Source organism: Leopardus geoffroyi, chromosome D4 (assembly GCF_018350155.1).
Source record: "Leopardus geoffroyi isolate Oge1 chromosome D4, O.geoffroyi_Oge1_pat1.0, whole genome shotgun sequence".
NCBI classification, from domain to species: Eukaryota; Metazoa; Chordata; class Mammalia; order Carnivora; family Felidae; genus Leopardus; species Leopardus geoffroyi.
In genome coordinates this window covers 21,496,358-21,510,418 of record NC_059342.1, presented here as the reverse complement: position 1 = coordinate 21,510,418, position 14,061 = coordinate 21,496,358, and positions in this window count along the sequence as shown.

Sequence of the window (14,061 nt, the reverse complement as noted above, 5' to 3'; positions counted from 1 at the left end):
CTGGAGCCTGCTTCAGATTCTCTGCCTCCCTCTCTCCCTGCCTGTCCTCCACTCACCTCCACTCACGTTGTGTCTCCCTCCCTCCCTTTCTCTCTCCCTCTCTCAAAAATAAACATTAAAAAAATTTTAATAAAAAAGATACAGAAGACTTCAAGACAAAGAGTAAACCAAAGATACAGAGGGATATGTTATTACAATAAAAGAATCAATTTGTGAGTTAAAATAATGATAACTCCATATGTGTTTAATAACAGAACTTCATAATATATTAAGCAAAAATTGACAAATTAAAGAGGAAAATAGAAAACTCACAATGACAGTTGGAGATGTTAGCAACTCCTCTCAGTACTGACAAAATGAGATGAAATAACCAGAAAATACATGAAAAATTTGACCAAAACTATCAGCCACCTTGACTGATTTCTGAAAAAAGACTCCTAGGAACTGAAGAATATTTGCTCTTTTCAAGTACAAATGAAGCATATGCTTGACCATAAACAAGATTCTGTAAATTCCCCAATATTGAAGCCTGACAAAGTAGATTACTGGACAATAACAGAATTAATTTAGAATCAAAAGAATTTTAAAAAAAGTCTAAGTTACCTATGGGGCGCCTGGGTGGCGCAGTTGGTTAAGCGTCCGACTTCAGCCAGGTCACGATCTCGCGGTCCGTGAGTTTGAGCCCCGCGTCGGGCTCTGGGCTGATGGCTCAGAGCCTGGAGCCTGTTTCCAATTCTGTGTCTCCCTCTCTCTCTGCCCTTCCCCCATTCATGCTGTGTCTCTCTCTGTCCCAAAAATAAATAAACGTTGAAAAAAAAAAAATTAAAAAAAAAAAAAAAAAAGTCTAAGTTACCTAGAAAGACTCTAATACGTGGAAGTTAAAATCACGTTAAAGGAATTTTTAAAATTAAGAAATATTTCTTATTGAATGATAAACATATCAAAATGCATAAATAAGTAAATAAAATAGAAAAGAATATTGTCAGTAAATATGGAGGGAAAGATGGAGTTAGAAATATCATCTAAGGCTAGAGAGGATTGAAGAGACATGACAGGTCAATGCCATGCACACTTGTGGGTTCTACTCTGGATTAATGTTAAATTTTCAAATTTCAATTAAAAAGTGAAGACGGGCGGGGGTGGTGGGGCACCTGTGTGGCTCAGTGGGTTAAGTGTCTGACTTCGGCTAAGGTCCTGATCTCAGGGTTTGTGAGTTCCAGCCCCGCATCCGGTTCTCTGCTGTCAGCACAGAGCCTGTTTCGGATCTTCTGTCTCCCTCTCACTCTGCCCCTCTCCCACTTGCTCTCTCTCTCTCTCTCTCTCTCTCTCAAAAATAAATAAATATATATATATATTTTCAATGTGAAGATTGGGAATTGAAATTCATCAGATGCTTTTTCATCAGTGGAAGCAGTCACATAATTTTTTTTCTAATTTGATTTGTTAATACAGTAACCAATTTTTATGTTATGATTTTTATGCTGTGGAAGCATCTTTGCATTCCTGGCATAGGAAGGTATCATTCAATTAACACATTGTTGATTTCAACTTATTCATATTATATTCAGGATGTTTACTTCAATTTTTAAGTAAGGTTGGCCTATGATTAAGTTACATGTAAAATGCTGCCACATTTTGTGTATTGGGATTATGCCAGAGTGGCAGAAGGATTTAGGAAAGGTTCCATGCTTTCTCTGCTCCAGAAAAATTTATTAATATGAAAATGATCTATTTCTTAAAAATGTAGAAGGCTTTTTAGTAAAATCATCTGAGCCTGGTGTCTCTTTAGAAATCATTTCCACATTTTCAGTTTATGCTATAATTGTTCTATGTAGGCATACAGGGGTTCTACTTAGTGTTGAAACTAATTTTGTTATTTAATAATTTCCTAATACTTTATCCATTTGATCCAATTTTTCATAAGTTTATATTCAAAAGCATATGTAATATTTTCTTTCAAATTTTATATGTTTCATAGGTATAATTGTGCTTTTTGTTTGTTTCTCAATACTGTTTTTGTATCTCCTGGTGTTTTTTTTTTTTTTTTTACCATACTTGTTAATGTTTCCTATATTTTATTCATCTTTTAAGATAGCAGTCAGTTCTTAAATGTTAAATGTTTATCATTTAGGTTAAATTTCACTAATTTCTTATTTTAATTTACCAATTGTTTTTGAGTGCTTTAGATTTATTTCCCCCTAATTTCTTGAGTTGAATGATTAAATATTTTCTCCAACATTTCTCATTTTCTAACATAATAATTTCGTGATTTCCAATAAGAGAATTTCCTTGAATAACACTTTGGCCACAATACATTATTATGTAGTATCATTTCTGACCTAGTAGTTAGTTAGAAGACTGGTTTTTAATTTCCATGTGGATAGATTTTATTGTGCTCCCTTGTTAAAAAATATATTCTAAATTCTAGGTCGATTTTATCTGCTTTTCAGCCACTTTTCAAAGTTTTCTTTCAACATTTGATGCTAAATGCCGAGATAACTCTCTGGCTCAACATTTCTCTTCAACAATTCATTCTTCTGCTGTGTCCGTTCTACTACTGAATGCATCATCTGAGTTTTTCTTTATACCCATGATGATGCTGTTGAGATTTTAATTGACTCTTTTTAATAGAAAAACTGTTCTTTTTTACAGAATGAAATATCCTTTCTTCTTCACCTGAGTATATTAACTATATTTATTTTACATTTTCTGTACTATCTTCACTGTAATGATCATTAACACTTCTATTGTTTGGTGCTTCTATAAAACAGTGTTCATTTTCCTTAAATATTAGTAATTTGTGTGTGTGTGTGTGTGTGTGTGTGTGTGTGTGTTTGCTCATTTTGCATCTGCTATTCCATGGTTACCCACTGATAGGGGGCTGTGTGTTTCTTTTTTTTTTTTTTTTTTTTAATTTTTTTTTTTCAACGTTCATTCATTTTTGGGACAGAGAGAGACAGAGCATGAACGGGGGAGGGGCAGAGAGAGAGAGGGAGACACAGAATCGGAAACAGGCTCCAGGCTCTGAGCCATCAGCCCAGAGCCTGATGCGGGGCTCGAACTCACGGACCGCAAGATCGTGACCTGGCTGAAGTCGACGCCTAACCGACTGCGCCACCCAGGCGCCCCAAGGGGCTGTGTGTTTCTATGTTATTAATGTATTTGATGTATTCTCCAGTCAGCGTTAGGGGTGTGGCTTATTCAAATAGTCACACCTGTTTGACTTCATTCAATTATTCTTTAAATTACCTAATCCACTAATGACATCTCCTTCTTGCCCATAGTCACTTATTATTGCATAACAATTTACAGAGATTTCTGTGGGAATCAGTATGCAGATATGCATACCTAGTCTTCCAGTTTGATCCAGGCCTTGTATGTAATGTAGTAATAATCCATTTATTCCAGTATGCAAGATTTGCATTTATTAAGCATCTATAATACATGGAGAGTATTTTGTTAGTTGCCGGGAGATAGAAAATACAAAAAGAGGCCAGAGTTTAGGGAAAGGGAAAAATGTGTACACAGACAATTATAGCACAAGATGGCATGCATGAAGAAAATAAAAATATATACAAAGTATAGATGGGCCAACAGTGTGCTAAGATTGGTGGGGCAAATTCAGTGATGAAGAGTATTCTATTACTAACCCTGTTCAATCGTGATAATTAAAGCAGGCCAAGAGTTTTATCACTGTTTTTTAATTTTCTACAAAGGAGAGCACAAAACGAAAGCCTTCTTGCCTGCGCATATGGCAGACTGCTTCCACTGTTCCCCCTTATAGTGACCCTTGGGGGCTCAAAAAGGGATGTGATACACTCTAGTTGGTCGTATCGTTTTACATACAAAACGTTTCTGCAACTTGGCACGCTAAGAGAAGGTGAGGACGGAGAAGAGGTGATACACATAAGAATCTTCAGCTGGACATAGAAACACTTATTGATGAATGGGTATGGACAATAAGGGAGTGGGCAGAGTCTCAGGTGCCTCCCGGCTCTTGGTTGTCAAGGCAAGTTCAACAAGGAGATTTGGGTTAGAACACACATCTTGTTATAAACCAACGACTCTCAAGCGTTTAAATGTGAGAAGAACAACCAAAACTGCCTATTTAAAATGCAAATCCCAAGGTCCCTGGGAAACCCTGACGCAATTGGAAGCAGGTGAACCCAGGAATCTGCCATTTGAAAAAGCTTAGGCGATCCTGCTGAATCTGACCCTTGGATACATGTCAGTAAAAACCACTATAAACACATCAAATTAACAGCCCAGACGAAAAGGACTCTCTACTACATGACACCAGTAATGCGATAAAGTTCATCAACTCCGTGACTAGTACATCAGTTGAGTCTAGGTCCCTCAAATCATCACAAGTCAATTAACTGTCTTTCTGCCCCATCATTTTACAACAGCATGTATGACTTATTTTGCTCCTGGTTTAGAAATAAGCAACAGTTTATAGGCATATCACATGGTACCTTTTTAGCAGAACAGAATCAGCAGATAAGGAGTGACGTTGTTCATATTTTTCGAAAGCTAAATATTTGGACACTTAACAAGGTCAAAGTGCAAATTACTGAGAGTTCGGGAAACAACTGCAGTCTCCTTTCTTTTATGCAGACAGAAAAGAGCTGGGCTTACAAAAATATATTGGAAGGATTGAAAGAAGCATTTGGAGGAGTTTGGGGAGGACATGAGGATTTTAGGGACAGTGACTTGAAAGGAAGTGCAGGATTGGAAGTGAGAATGCCGATATTTTAGCTTTTTTATGTGGTGCTATAAATTCTTTGCAGGGAGAATTTGAATTGCCTATAAATAAAGTAACTTACACCTTCTCATTTCCCTTTGCAAATATCTGTAATGTCTCCATGATGAGAGATCCCAAAGAGAAGAATATTGCCGGTGACAGGAATTTGATACACTGTTTTTATTTTCTCAGACACCTGTTAAAATTATCAATAGATCAACTTCTTTACAGTAGATTCAGAAAAATAATATTAAGTAGCAGGCTTTGTAAGCTGCGGGAAACTTCTCCATTTATCATTTCTGTTCTACCTGGGAAATGTGTTTCTTTGTCCCAAGAAATTGCAGAGCTGGAGTTAGTCTTTAAAGTGAAAAAAAAATAACAGTGCTGGGGGAGGAGTTTGAAAATGTATTTCAAGAAGTTATTTATATGTTCCCGAAAGCATTTGCCTGTGTCTGGCAAAGGAAGAAAGAAGCATTTGTATTTAATTGGGGGGGGGGGGGGGGGAGGGGATTAATGGGAGGTTTTATATATTGAATATCAAACTGACCTAAGATAAATGTATAGTACTCTTTTAAGAAGTTCAAAAGGATTCTTTCTGTTTACATAAATAAGATTGGAACTGATAGGAAATACAAACCACACGTTCGTTATTTGAATGGTCTTTTTTTTTTTTTTTTTTTTTTTTCAGCAAGAGAACTACATCTGGTTATTTGCCTCTTCAGTTAGAATAGAATGGGGAGAAATTGAAGCTGGACCATCAAAATAATACTGAAGTTGGTATATAATTTCCACAAGGAAAACTTCATGGAGCCGTAAAGTTCAGATCTGAGAAGGAAAGGTTTAAAAGGGGTTCTCTCCCAGCTGCCTTTAGGGAGAGAAATGGGGCTTACTGACGATCAATTTTCAATCTATATGAAAGGAAATGAAACAAATAGAAAAGAGGGTCCAGAATTAGGTGCGTGAAACAATTTACAAACAAAATGATTATTAGGTATACAAATATCTTGTCAGGTGGTGTTATTAAAAAACATGACAAAACCATAAACCTTGTATGTATCCCTTGTTAAAGACTGAAGGGAATTTTTTTTAGAGGCAGAACAAAAACAAAACAAAACAAAATCTGATCATCTGTCCACATTCTTTCTAGACTTAAAAAATTCTATGATTATTTAAAATGTTTTTTTTTTTTTTTAAGTAGGGGGGGCACTTGGGTGGCTCAGGTGGTTGAGCGTCTGACTTCAGCTCAGGTCATGATCTCGCAGTCAGTGAGTTCGAGCCCTGCATCGGGCTCTGTGCTGACACCTCAGAGCCTGGAGCCTTCTTTGGATTCTGTGTCTCCCTCTTTCTCTGCCCTCCCCCACTCGTGCTCTGTGTCTCTTGAAAATACATAAATGTTTGAAAAAAAATTCTATGATTATTCAGAGCAGTTTGTATGTATAATGAAGTCTAAGGTTTGTTCCCTACTAACCAGCGAAATGCCCTTTGCTCGTCATCACCGTGCTCTTTAAATTCATTTTGCCTGATTCCTCATGCGTTGTGTGATTGGTCACATGGGTTCTCTCTTCAGAGAATCCCTCCTGTCCACTTCTCCTTCCTCGCCCTCACAGCATCGTTGCTTCCCCACCCCCACAGGCCACCTGCAGCCGGCCATGCCATCAACATTGTTCCGATCACTTGACAACGAAATATTGGATGAGTTTGGACATCTTCCTTCCTTTCCACCAACCACCCTCCTATATCCTCAGAGACCAGGTCAATTGTTCCTTCCCCCTGTGCCTGGAATTACTTGCCATTGTCTCTGTATCCAAGTGGAACTTCTGTTGTTCTAATATAGACATTTGTTACATTGCTATTGAACAGGTTATAACTTGAATCCCGCTAAAGTAAACACCGCTGAAACCCATTTTATGGCCACAAACAATGGTCTACTTATCTCAAATCAGGTACAATAGTAATAAAAGGAAAAGCCACAGAATCTCCAAATAATTTCACAGTGTTTGAAAAAGATTTGCTCAAAGTCAGATGCCCTAGATTCGGGTCTTGTTTCTGCCACAAATCAGGTTTGCGACTTTGGACTCTAGTGTAAATATCTGTACAATGACTGGTTAATAAGTGTCAAGGACGCCTTGTCTCTCAAAATGTAGGATCCTCTGATAAAGGTCCTCAAAATGGGATCCATTAACTACTGAGATTTGTGTTTCTGACTTTTCTTTCCATAGCAGCCATGTTCCATATCTTCTGGGTCCATGGTCCTCTGGTGCCAATAACTTCTCTCCAGTGTCTATATTAGGGCTTTTCCTTAGTTTACTTTGTTTCTTGTAGTATTCTATTTCCCTTCTATTTTCTCTTCCCAGACTGTGTAAACTCATATTGGGTTTGGGGGCCTCATAACATCCTACACATTTGTCTATCACAATACTTGTCACAGGATGCAGGGACCATACCTTACTCATATCCACATTTCTGGTGCCTGGCCTCCCACCAGAAACATAGAGATGGTTCACTCATTTCTTATCAAAGGGAACTAATAACACACCACACAATCAGGAGAAATAGTAACATATTCTCAGACTTGTCACTTACTGCTATCTTTCTGTGTGTTTGATATAATTAGAATTTTATTTTTATTTTTATTTTAAAGAGAGAGAGAACATAAGCAGGTAGAAGGGCAGAGGGAGAGAGAGACAGAGACAGAGAGGATCCTACTCAGGCTGTATGCTCAGCACAGATCCCAAGGCAGGGCTCAATCCCACAATCCCGGTGTCCTGACCTGAGCTGAAATCAAGAGTCAGATGCTCATCCAGGCAGCTCTGATATAATCAGAATTTTAAAATAAACCTTAACTGAATGTGACTTCTAGGTCTTTAAGCTTTTGGTTGAGGTAGTGTTGAGAGAAAGATCTACATTTTGTTGGCTGATTATATTACGTTATGAGAAAAAAAAAGCAGGATTTCAAAAAAAATTCTGGAAGTTCAGTCTTTTGTTTTGTTCTGAGCTATTATTTTTATAATTTTGACATGAAAAGCCATGGAATCTTAGGGTGTGAAAGAACCCTCAAGAGTCTTGTCGTCTGATGACACTACCTAACTTGGGTTATGGAAGAACAATTCATTTACAAGATTTGATAGATATTCTGAGAAAAAAAAAATAAAATGATTTAAAAATAAAGGTCTGTGAGCAAAAATACTTGAGAAATGATACGTTTTTAAAAAATCAACTTTGTTGTTCTTGTGGTACTTCTCATTGCCTTTAATATGATCATATTTTTAGTGAATTTCTAAGACTACACAATTATAAACATTTCCTTGACTTTTTGGTTATAGAAAATTTTTGTAATGAAATGCACATTAATATCTTTCAGAAGATTTTCCTTAAGAACAAGGTGGAAGACTTATAGCTTATCTATTAACTTACCTAAGGAAGACTGTAGCTTATCTATTAACACATATGGTTAGTTAGTAGTATAGATAGTTTTAGAACCCAGAACAGTTAGATTCCCTGTTCTTTTTTTTTTAATTTTTTTTTTCAACGTTTATTTATTTTTGGGACAGAGAGAGACAGAGCATGAACGGGGGAGGGGCAGAGAGAGAGAGGGAGACACAGAATCGGAAACAGGCTCCAGGCTCTGAGCCATCAGCCCAGAGCCCGATGCGGGGCTCGAACTCCCGGACCGCGAGATCGTGACCTGGCTGAAGTCGGACGCTTAACCGACTGCGCCACCCAGTCGCCCCTAGATTCCCTGTTCTATCTGCTTCCTGTGATATCATGGGTTCTAATATCAATTTATACTTCTCTCCAATATTTTATACTACTTCAGAGCAGAGCACAACACCCCTCCCACAAAATGTTCAATAACTAACATTTCTATATAGTATTATAAAAATTTGGACTCATTTCTAGTATCATTACTCTTACCTGAAAAAGCCAAAGAAATGCTCAATTAAAAAGTCTTCAAGATTTGTGGCAAATGACTCACAGCATTGGAAAAAACACCATAAAATAACTCTAAGTAATATTCTATACACACACATGCACATACATGTGAATAATGTGTGTGCATATATATGTGTGACCATCTATATAGATGAAGCTTTTTGCTCTTCCCATTACTATTCTTTTAAATAGTTATACATTCTTGATTTTTAAATAAATAAAATATATCAGTTAAAATTACCAGTTATAGAAGCAAATAAGAATTCTATGGTACTTTCTAATCTCGTACATATTTGTGTATCATTTTTCATTGTGCAGGATAAACCAATTAACTTACAGTTTCAAAAATCATCCTTTGAAGACAAGCAAAATATCAGACCAAACTCTGCATTCGACCATGGTATGTGGCTTGAGGCATCTTACTACTTCAAACTTAATTTGTATCAAATTTCCAAATGTGAATATTTACAAAATGGAATCACAATGGCTTATTGCCAAGAATTTAAAAAGAAATAAAACTAAATTCCTTGTTGCAATGACAAAATGCTTAAAGGCCAATACTATTAAGTATGCAAAGGTTTTTGCACAGTTTAAGAGAAATGGCATAGAATTTGGTCCCCAAAACTATTCTGTTCCTCCATGGCTACAGAAATCTTGCAGGAGAATCAAGTCAGATACCCCTTTAGCCTTTGAGTTCACTGAATATGGAAGAGAGTTTACACAGATAATGCTGGTAACTCCTACACATGTAGAATATATATATATATATATATATATATATATATATATATATTTTATATATTCCATGTATATATGGAAGAGAGACTCATGGAATCCTAGACCTAGGAGAAAATGTAGAAAGAACATTTGATGTTTCAATAATACTACTCTCCAATAAGGTAAGAGTACCAAGGTCCAGTGAGATATGTTCAAGCAAATATTTGATTGAAAAAGAAAACACCCATTTATTGCTTCAGAATCTGGCTAGACCATAATACATATATTGGAAAAACACACACACACACAAGTCAGATGGATTCATCCAAATAGAGTGGAGTGGAGTGGGAGGTACCAAGGAGAATTATTTCCAAGAACAGCATTAGCAAATATCTTTCATCACTTACATATTCATTCATCTAACAAACACACATCAAATGTCTAGGTGCTTCCAGTTAAAAAGCTCATATTAAACAAATATTTACTGAGGAAACAGTTTGTACCAGACAATATTCTAGGTGTTGGAGATTCAACAGAGTAAGCAGGCAAGGTCCCCATTCTAAAAAAGCTTACATGCTACCAGGAGAAATATTCCATAACCAATCTCAGACAGTGAGGAGTGCTCTGAAGAAAATAAAAGAGGCTGAGGTGATAGGTCGTTGGAAAAGGGTCATCTGATGACATGACAACCAAATTACAGAAGAATCCACCCATAGAGGGATTTGGAGGGAAAATATTCCAGGCAAAGGGGACGGCAGAGAAAAAGATTGAAGGCGGGAGCATGAGGTATCCAAGGTGCAGGAAGAAGGATACAGGCATAATGAGCAGGTGGGAGGGAGGTGCTGGATGAAGTGAGAGTGATGGTTCGGGCCAAATCATGCAGGGCTTAAGCAGTAAGATTTTATTCTATGTGTGGCAAGAAGATATTGGATGATTTTATGCAGAAGAATGGCATGCTCAGATTTACCTTCTTAAACAGACCACTTTGGCTCCTGTACGGGGAATTGACTGCAGACAGCAAGAGGAGCAGGAAAAACAGTTAGGAAGCTAATGGAATACTTTATTGGAAATGATAGTTTAGAGACTTAGACTAAGATGTGAATAATAAAAGTGTGGAGAAGAAGATGGATTCCAGTCGTATTTTAGAGATCGAATTGCCTAGAATACCGATGGCATCAATTTGGGTGAGTTAAGGAGAAAAATAAGAAGGGACTCCGAGATACTTGAGCAACTGAGTGGATGAGGGTGGGAGGGAGCCTTTACAGATACAGGATAGCGTGGAAGAGACACGAGTGATTGTGCATACACGCGCACGTACGTGTGCATGCATGCGTGTGTACGTGTGTTTGGCTGGGGACAGATTGTTTACTAAGTGAGTTTTTTAATACGTTAAATGGAAGTTGCCTATCAACACTTGGAAGAAGATGTCCAGTGGCACTTAGATGTAGGATGCTGGAGTTGGGAGGGATGTCTGGTTTGGAGATCCAAATTTGAAAGTTATTAGTATAGAGATAGATATTTAAAGCCACAGACCTGAAAGTATTCACCCAACGAAGTGGTAAAGGCAAGAGGGCTCCATTCCAAGCCATAGACACCGAAATATTGGAGCAGCCACAAAGATGAGGAGAAGTCAATACAGAAAGCAAAAGAAAAATAACTTTGTACGCGCATCTGTGGTCGTGAATGGAAAATGTGACCAGTCAACAGAAAGTGGGTTTTCCCTCAGCAGTGTTGACAGCAGCGGTTTCTGTCTTATCTTTGTAGTTCTCCAGGTCCTCTTGAGAGCAGATCATAGTGGAATTAAGCTGGAATATTCGGCTGCCCAGAATAAAGAAGATGTCATGAGCGGAAATCCACAGACCAGTCTAGATGAGACGAGACACATCCTTGGACAACATCCTTATGCCTACCTGAAGACAAACACCAAAAGCAGCTGCCCTCTGCAAAGTGAGGGGGAGAGAGGGAGGGAGGGAGAAAGAAAAAGGGACAGAGCTCCTCCCTAGACTGTCCTTTTCAATGGCATTGGGCTCCTTCCCCACTGTGTCTTCTTTTGTGGTTTCTCTTAAGCTGACCACTGCAGACACAGCAAGCCATAGGAAGAACCGTGGACAAACATTTTCATGTGATCCGTTGTTGTCGTGTTGTTTTTCTCTTAAGTTCTCACGTTTTGGGATCCATTTTCTAATAACGAAGTAACATCGCTGTCAAAGTTCAGAAGCCTTGTGGGGAGGGCTAGGGAGGTCAGGCTACATTGAGTAGTGGCTGATTTCTGCCTTTTGATTTTTCAATACACACATCTGCTACCTCTCAACCTATCAGCTTCCATGCAGCCCAACTAAGATGTGAATTAACTGACATGTATTCAAGCAAGACGTTATGCTTTATTCCTATTCTCAGCTATGACATTTGAGGAAGATTGTGTGATTAGAATTTTAGGATTGTACTGATGCCGGATTAATTCTCTACAACTGTTAATGGAAGTAAAGGTTTATGAAAATAATCCATTAACTTTGACTGCCTTCCCTTTCTTTAAGGTTCTTTGGAGGGCTGTTCGTGAATATTAATGCTTGTTGTTACCACTTAATTCTGTATCCTTGTCCCGTTTCTCTCTGCAGTATCCTTTTGGAAACTCCCAGGGCGTCCCCTTCTTACCAAATTCACCTGAAAGAATTTTAATTGTCCAGAGATACTCTGTTTAGTTGAATTTCCTTATTAGCAATGAGTTAACCCCCAAATAAAGCAAACAGCATGGCAAAATAGTGTCGTCACCAAAAGGAATTATTCAGCTGCAGAACAGAACACCCCACCAGAATGGCACATTCAGGAGTTCGTTTTCCTCACATAACGAGAAGTCAGGAGGAAGGTAATTGCTGCTGTTGGTTCTGGGCCTAGGCGTTAAGAGATCATGCAGCTTCCATTTTGGAAGCTAGCTGTTGTGTAACTAAAGAAGTATGTTTCCTGTTGGAGAAAAGGCCACATGATGAGAGTCGCTGGCCGGTGAGAAACAACATGGAGAGAGAAGCAGTGTGGAGGAGACCAAAGAGCTCCAGCCAACAGCCAGCAGCAGGTCCCAGACGGCAGGGGAGACCGTCTCAGGTCTTCCGGTTTGCCTGAGCTTGCCCCCAGTGAAACTATGTGCCACGGGACTGGGCCATTCTCTGCTGAACCTTGCCGTCGTTCCTCATTCATAGATTCACATGCAGTAAAATGTATATTGTTTTAGGCTGTTCAATTTTGGGGTGGTTCATTACTTAGTAATAGAAAGCAGAAACAGAAGGTGTTAGTAAGTTCTCGTAGTGATATATTCCCCCTGGTGGAGTTCAGCCTTTTATAGAACTCTCTGTTTCTCTTTATAATCAACAATGCCCGTTTAGATTGTGTTCAGGGTTATCAGACTGCTGCAGTTACTAGAAATACAATATGTGTGTGTGTGCGCGCGTGCCCGTCTGTGTGTGTGTGCGCGCGCGTGCCTGTGTGTGCGCACGCACGTGTGTAGGTTTCCGCATCAGACATATACATGCTTTGAATGAAGATCAAATGCCTGTTGACGTACCAGTGAATGCCAACTGCAAGGAAAAAATGATGAGAAAATCCATGTGTTTATTTCACTTTTGTCTAACTTCCTAGTCTCACGGACAAATCCTTTACTTATGGATTTGTTTATATTAGCTTATATTAGTCTTGTTTATATTAGTCATAGTATCTGGCATGTTTCTTTGAAACTTCTTTTCCGAAGGCTCTGCTCTGCATGAGGTGGGCACTCTATACATAACACTAATGTCGACAATCAGGCCTTCGTACTCTACTTGAACTTTTTCAATATGTTTTCAAGCCACCAGCTGATGCCATTTAAGTTTTAAAACATTCTTCTCATTTGGAAGTACAGATTTTATTATTTTCATCTTGCATATAAAGCAAGTAAGACATTGGACATCTTATGGTAAGTCTACATATATTTAGCTACTTAACAATAGGCTAGAACAAAGTCAGCCAAAACCTTCACCCAGATCTTCCCTTTTTAGTACACTGTCCTTTTCATACCCTAGTTAGGGAACAGGGCACCGAAAGGTGCCGACATCCCATGGCTTCTTTGCGTGTCCAAGAGAATCAAATTCTTGAGAGAACAACCTTTGAAAAGCAACATATGATAAATATAAGCCTTTTACGTCAATGAGGAATACGTGTAAAACAGATATAATCTATGTCTCAACACTCAGCATCTAACAGGTTTTTTTTTCAATGTTTTTTTAATGTTCATTTATTTTTGGGAAAGGGACAGACAGAGTGTGAGCGGGGAGAGGCAAGGAGAGAGGGAGATACAGAATCAAAAGCAGGCTCCAGGCTCTGAGCTGTCAACCCAGAGCCTGACGTGGGCTCAAACTCAGGAACGGCGAGATCGTGACCTGAGCCAAAGTCAGACGCTTAACCGACTGAGCCACCCCGGCACCGCTCAGGGTCTAACAGTTTTAATAGCAAACAAAATCTGCTCAGCCTTACCAAAAGCTTTCTGAAATTAGTAAGCCTGCCAATATGCTGACCAGCCTTCTATCAGCAAATTCCTACTTTACCTATCTACACTCACCTAATTCTCTTCTCTTCCATTCTGTCCATATCCACAAAGTGACAGAGAAAACACCGACCCCAAGACAAATACAACTCCGACACAG